This window comes from Magnolia sinica, chromosome 7 (genome assembly GCF_029962835.1).
Source record: "Magnolia sinica isolate HGM2019 chromosome 7, MsV1, whole genome shotgun sequence".
NCBI classification, from domain to species: domain Eukaryota; kingdom Viridiplantae; phylum Streptophyta; class Magnoliopsida; order Magnoliales; family Magnoliaceae; genus Magnolia; species Magnolia sinica.
Genome location: NC_080579.1, coordinates 11,003,467 through 11,010,621, shown reverse-complemented (window position 1 = coordinate 11,010,621; position 7,155 = coordinate 11,003,467). Strand labels below are relative to the sequence as shown.

Here is a 7,155-nt window from a genome sequence, read left to right as displayed (position 1 = left end):
ACCACTGGGCCAGTTGGATGTGATAAGGTATTTTGAGTTAAACCTGGATACGGGTGTTGTGAATTTTCAAAATAAAAGGATTATTTCATCTCTTGGTTGTGTCTTCTGTTGACTCCTGGTTGTGTCTCATGGTGCCCTTTAGTGACTAGTTAGTCTTTTAGTGAATAATGTGGTGGAAAGTTAAAACCAAATCTGTCGACGCTATGAAAGGACATATAATTATGGGTGTGTAATTGAGACTGTTTTTGTAAAATCGAATGCATTCGATTTTTGGCTTTTGTTTTTCATTTTCTGAGTTCAGGTTGGTATATGGCATATTAGAGCAGATATTTTGGTTTTCATGTAACTTATACTTTTTTCTGGAGTCAAATGAATGCAATTTCAGGGTTTTCCCACAGTTCTTGAGTTCAGATTGGTATTTTTGAGCTCCTGATGTCTTATTCATGCACTTTAAAAAAAAAAAAAAAAACACAAATCAGAGTATAAATCGTGTTTTTTTTTTCTTTTTCTTTTTCTTTTCTTTTCTTTTTTATGTAATTGAGTCTTTTATTCTGAAGTTGAAATCATGCAATTCTTGGGTTTTTCATTGTTTTTAATTTAATTTTATTTTTTTATATTCCAGATTGTTGATTTTGGACTCTAGATTATGGTTTTCCATAGATATTGTGGTTTTGGATGCAAATTAGAACACAAATTGCATTTTTGCAGGCAATTGAGATTGCTTTCAAAGTTGAAATCATGCAATTTTTTGGTTTTTCATAGTTTTTTATTTTTATTTTTATTTTTATTATAGTTCAGACTTGGTGATTTTGGATCCAGATTTTGCCTTCCGTAGAAATTGTGGGTTTGGATGCAAATTAAAGCACAGATTGCAGTTTTGCAGGTAATTGGGATTGCTTTCAAAGTTGAATGCATGCCATTTCAGGGTTTTTGTGATTTTGCAAGACCATATTCTGCTTATGAAGATGGTGATTCTGGAACTTATTAGTTATTAAGATGGTGATTCTGGAACATCTTAGAAATCACAGCTTGGGATGTTAATTAGAGCAGAAAATTACGGTTTTTAGGTAGTCTAGACTTTTTCCAAGTTGATGCATGCGATTTCAGTATTTTCGTGCGGTTTTCGAGTTTAGAATGCTTCTTTAATCTCCTGATCTTTGCTTTCCATAGAAATTACATTTATCAAATGCAAATCATAGCAGAAGAGTGCATTTTTCATGTATTTGGGACTGTTGTTGAAGTTGAATGCTTGTTATTTTTCGTATTTTCTGCAGTTTCTAAGATCATATTGCCAATATTAAGTTCCCCATCTTTGATTTTCTTAGGAATTACATTTTCCGAATGCAAATCAGAGCGGACTCTTGTGTATTTAGTTAATGGGATTGTTTTTGAAGTTCAAAGCATACAACTTAAGATGTTTTGTGCTGTTTCTAAGATCAAGTTGCTGATGTATGCTATTTTTATAGGCATTGCGGTTTTAAACAAAAATTTGAGCAAAATTATTGTTTTCAGGTAATTGAGACTGTTTTGAAGTTGAATGCAGGTGGTTTTATGGTTGTGTGCTGGATTTTTGTTTTTATTTCTCTTACTAGTGGGTATTGCACATGCAATGCATATATAATAATGTTATATATGCTCCCTCATCATCTTGTGTGCCCTTGTATTTACTTGTACTTTCTTGAGTTTGTTAACGTGTAGAATGTCTCCACTGATGTACAATTTAACTGACTCTTATTTAGCTGGCCCCAGTAACAGCTTAAGAGCTAGCTGAAATCTGATCCTTATCTACTAAATTTCTTTCTAACCCAATCTTTCGCGAAGAGTAAAATCTTCCTGTAACTTTCTTTGAGCAGATTTGATTTTGTTGACCTTGTCTTTCTTGTGTGAAGAAGTTTGTTAATGTGTACAATTGTCTTTCTTGTGTGAAGAAGTTTGTTAATGTGTACAATGTCTTCTTCTTCTTCTTCTTCTTCTTCTTCTTCTTCTTCTGATTTTCCAATCAAATCATATCTAAGGCCATTTCTTGATTTGAATTATGATCGGAATGATTTGTACTGTATTTGTTTAGGATGCTATGTCGTGATTTTCCAATCAAATCATATCTAAGGCCATTTCCTGATTTGAATTATGATCGGAATGAATACTTGATTCATTGGAATGTTTGAGTGGATATGAATCCTAAGGAGTGATGTGTGACTAAGTTTAACAGAACTTTAAAGCTTGTTCCCTTTCCTTGTGTTCTAATTAAATTGTAATCACTTTTCTGGATCAGAACAACTCATCCTTGCTTACTGTGGCATAAATACCTGCCTGTCTTGATCATCCAAATCATGCTGGATGTGGAAACTGGCCTGAAATACTCTGAGCAGATGAGCCTTACCCTCAGATTGGTGGCTATTAAACAGATGGGTTCAATGAAAATGGTAAGATCCAAATTGCATGGGAAAATTTCAGCAGTCTTGATTGTGTATTTATTGTGTATTTCATGATCCCATCTCATTTAGTTAGCATTTGATGCTGACTTTTATTTACCATTTGTTATTTGAACTTTGTTTGGTGATCTTGTTATTCTAATCTTGTTACTATCTAGACTCTCGATGACACATTCACATTTTTCCTTGAGACATTTAGTTGCCTAGGTACCATCATTCTGCTTACACATGGAAAGGCTACCCTTTTCATGAGAGCTAAAGCCATTTCCATTATGGATGATGCGGGGTTTTACTTTTATATAAGTTAAATTGGAGTGGGGATTTAGATGCTCCTGCCACCAAGCATTGCTATCATGATTCTACCAATTCTACCTTTAACTTCAGTAGATTTATGGAATCTAGATGTCATTAAGCATCTAAATCCTCAGAAACAGAGTCGCTAAATAAGTTTACTCTGTGTAATAAGTTGTCGTCACCATCATAGCCTTTTCCTGGCTGTTTGGGGTTGTCTTTGTAACTCATATTTTACATTAAATACAAACCTTAGGGCTTTTTTTTTTTTTTGGGTAAACAGAGGTTGAATAGCATGGGAAACAGTTGAGATAGTACTGTTCTATCAATACCTGTTGAGCAAGAGCTTAGATTTCTTCATCTTTGATTTGTCTATATAACCATAAGAAACTTTCAATTCAAGCTTCTGTTTGGATTAGCATGACTAATGATTTGATACATTTTGATGGAAACATGAAGATGAAAAACGAAGCTTATGTTTGGATTAGCATGACTAATGATTTGATACATTTTGATGGAAACATGAAGATGAAAAACGAAGCTTCGGAGGTTTCAAGTAGGTTACACCGGCATGAAAAATGGACAACTAAAAATGAATAAGAATCTGACAAGTTTTATTATACACATTGTATATAGGTTTTTCTGCAGGCATTTGTTTTTAAAGTAATATATTTATCATATATCAGTTTGGTATTCACTTAAATCGACAAAATTTTGTCTTCAACAATTTTGTTTTTATATGCTTTCTTATTGCAATACAGGCTGCTACAACTCCCATGGCAATTTCACTAATGAAATCTGCGAAGAGGGGTTCGCACTTTTTGTGCCCGTTTTATTTATTTTTCTGTTGATTTTTATTTTTGAGAATTAGTTAGAGCATTAAGTTTGGCAATTTTCAGGAAAGAGGCATCCAGAGGAGTCCTATTGAGAAATAATTTGCTGCCAAAAAGCTGAAGAGAGAAGTAGAGGAAACAGTCGAGAAGCAGAAGAGTGGCAAGAAGTCAAAAGCTTCTTTTGAAGTGGCACCAAAGAAGAAGCCTGAAACCAGCAGTTCTGAGAATGTATCTTCATCTGAGTCAGAAAAAGAGGTTTGCTCGATTGAAGCAGATTGTGTTTTCCTTTATGCCGGTCTTTGTTCAAAATATCAGTGTGGCATTCCTAATCTTTTATTACACATTTTTTACTTCTTTGTGAGTTTTTTCTTGACACTTTGATTTTCCATACTTTTTAACATTTGTCAGTTTCTTTCTGGGGGTGTTAGATAGAAGTCAGAAAGTTGATTAAATCTGTCCAATTGAAGGACTGATTTTCAGTTTTCATACCTTATATTGCCCATCTTGCTTTGTAACATTGCTTCCTTCATGGCATCATTTTTGGACCTTTAAATTGTGGTAGCGGATTGTTTTTCTATGGTTGGATGGGAGGTAGTGTGGGCTCCCCCCTGCCACAGGAATTTGTCGGAAGCTGAGATTGCTGAGACGTTGCAGGTCCTTGGGAAAGTTACTCCCAACATTTCCATTGAAGACTTTCAAATATGTTTTGTGATTTGACCAACTTTCAAATATGTATGTCCTTTTGAACCTTTCCAAATTGCATAAGTGGCTGAACCATCTCTGTATGTTACACATAATTTGTCATCCACTAGTTTCTGTAAATGATCCATGTTGTATGCCGTGACCTTCTCTTCAAATGTGATCTTTTGAGCAATTTCTAATGGTAAACCGATTTCATGAATCCCTCTATATGCATCCCCAATAATCACACTATGAGAAGAGAACCCTGATCCCTTCCTGATAAACAGTGTGCGCATCTTTTCAAGCCATGCCTTTGTAGAAGAATCATCAACCTCTTTAACAGCCTCATACTTCCTAGTAATGTCATGAGGTGCCTTGTAGGATGATAAATGAAAATAAGATCAGGAACATCCAACTGATGAAAAATCACACGGCTCACCTCCCCATTAATCCTACAACAACAAAAAAGGCCATTATCAGAACTTGTAGGCTTACTATGAAAATGGAAACAGAATGGATTGTTTGGTGTTGCTCATTGCTTGAAACTATATATATCAAGCTTTCGGCAACTGAGTTGAGATGATGTGAGCAGCTCCTGTTTCAATATATCAGTAATATTTTCTTGCTTGAAACATCATCTCATATCAAATTCAACATAACCTTCTAATCAGTGAATTGTTTCTTTTGAGAGACCTGACTGAAACTTTTCTGATAGTGCCCTTCAAAAAGTCAACTGAATTTGAAATCAATGACACAGGGCTCCCCTGAAGTATTCATACACAGAAATCGAGACGCCTTATAAAGTGAATATGTAAGCTCTAATAGGTATGAGAGCTTTTTAAAACTCTGGCTTATGGATTTTTATTTTTTTATTTTTTGTATCTGTAATGCAGCATATCGCCAACCTTATCGGTAACAAAACCTTGGTGTTGGCAGTTCCAGCTTTCAATGTCATCAACGGAGGTTCTCATGCAGGAAACAAACTTGCAATGCAGGTCTCTCAGTGAATTCCATCCATTTTCTTGAAACGGCTTTCGTCTCAATTGCATTCTAATCAATTTGTTGTTTATACGAGTTCATGATCCTTCCCGTAGGAGCTTCCTCTTTTATTCCACTATCCTGTTTTCATTTATAAATAAGTTGAAAGATTTTTCATTTCTCTTCAAGAGAGACACAGAAGCCATAAAAACTTGCGTCTTTTTTCCTTATAGATTGTTATTGGAATGGATGTTACTGCTTCTGAAATTTATGGCACTGATAAAACCTATGATCTGAACTTCAAAAAAGAGGTATGTTTTCTTCTACTTTTTTTTTTTTTTTTTTCTGCAACTCTGATGGCCAGAAGTTAGTGTGATGATACGTAATTGAATTCATGTTGTATCAGTTTCAGTCTGTGACTGCCAACTGAAAATTTTATATATATATATATATATATTTCTGGTTTTCATTCATCGCAGAAAAATGACAGGTCGCAGAAGATATCAGGAAATGCTTTAAAAGATCTCTACAAATCATTTGTGGCTGAGTATCCAATTGTATCAATAGAAAACCGGTTTGATCAAGATGACTGGGAGCATTACTCCAAGTTAACCTGTGAGATTGGAAACAAAGTACAGATAGTGGGCGATGACCTCTACAAGAGCCTCTTGGTCAGGGGCTGAGCTGCATGGCGGCTCAAGAACATGGGCTGTTTGGGGCAGCCCAGGCTGGGGATTTGGAGGCGTTTGAGGCTCTCGTGTAGAGAGAACCGGGTCTTATGCATCAGACTACTGTGTATGATCGCTTCTCCGCTCTGCATATTGCTGCTGCAAATGGGCAGATTGAGGTGGGTTTTTCTTCTTTGATGGGCATTTCTTGGTTTTTTGCTGTTTTGGATTTTGGGTATTGCTTTTATTGGAATTTTCTAATTTTTGGGGTGTTTGGATTGGTGGATGGGCAGGTCCTTTCATTGATTTTGGAGAAATCTGTTCATCCAGATGTGGTGAATCGGCATAAGGAGGTAGAGGGATGGATCTTTTTTGTGGATTTGGATTTGGAATTCCTTTTTTTTTTTTTTTTAGGTGTTTGGATGGTTGGATTTCGATGCAGAAATGGTTGATCTTGTGTTGTTGGTATTGGGTTTGTAGACTCCTCTTGTGCTGGTTGCAATGCATGGGAAGATCTCTTGCGTGCAGAAGCTCATCCAAGCTGGTGCAAATGTATGTAAAAGAGAGAAATCCTGGCACTGATTTTTTAGTTTTCTTCCATTTTCTGGTGTTTTTATTTGATTTTTGTTGAATTTTGGGTCTGTGATGATGTAATTGAAAAATTAAAAATTATGCTAATTAATAACTATGTAGTTGGTTGGAAAATTAAAATTTTCAAACATATCCATGGCATTTCCAAAGAAGAATAAATAAATAACAGAACTTACGGTGATGCCATATGATGTTTTTGGAATTTTGAATTTGCCAACCAACTTAGTAGTGGTTATTATACAGTTTATTTATTTTTCCTTTTCTTTTCAACTAGGTTTCAAGTTCACCTAGTTGGACCATAAGTTACTATCATGTCCTAATGACATCCAATCCTCCTAATAGGTGAGGATTGCCTTGCATGAAAATCATTATCATCCACTCACTAGGTGGGCCAGACTGTAACAATAAATTTTAGCAATTGATAAATAACAAAATATAATCAATTAATTTTTTTTGTGAAATGATTTTTTTTACTTTAGTCTTGGTGATCTAGCAGCTCCAAAATTTGTCGCATGGTTCGTGGGTATCCAAAGGGGATATTTCTACAAGCACTATGTTTATTTCATTGTCTTAATTCTAGGTCCTACTTCCATCAATATGAATCACTTACTCTACTGGAAATTATGCGAAAACCATTCTTTGAAATGCATAGCTAGATGAACTACGAGTGCCAATTTCTAC

The 7,155-nt window shown here is 35.1% G+C and overlaps 1 long non-coding RNA gene across 1 annotated transcript; it reads left to right on the top strand.

The window, feature by feature from the left end:
- Positions 1-4,841: 4,841 nt before the first annotated feature.
- On the top strand, positions 4,842-6,287 carry LOC131251046 (uncharacterized). The gene is made up of 4 exons (XR_009173570.1): positions 4,842-5,040; positions 5,131-5,526; positions 5,695-6,062; positions 6,177-6,287. It is a non-coding gene; the product is annotated as an uncharacterized LOC131251046 (long non-coding RNA).
- The last annotated feature ends 868 nt before the right edge of the window (positions 6,288-7,155 follow it).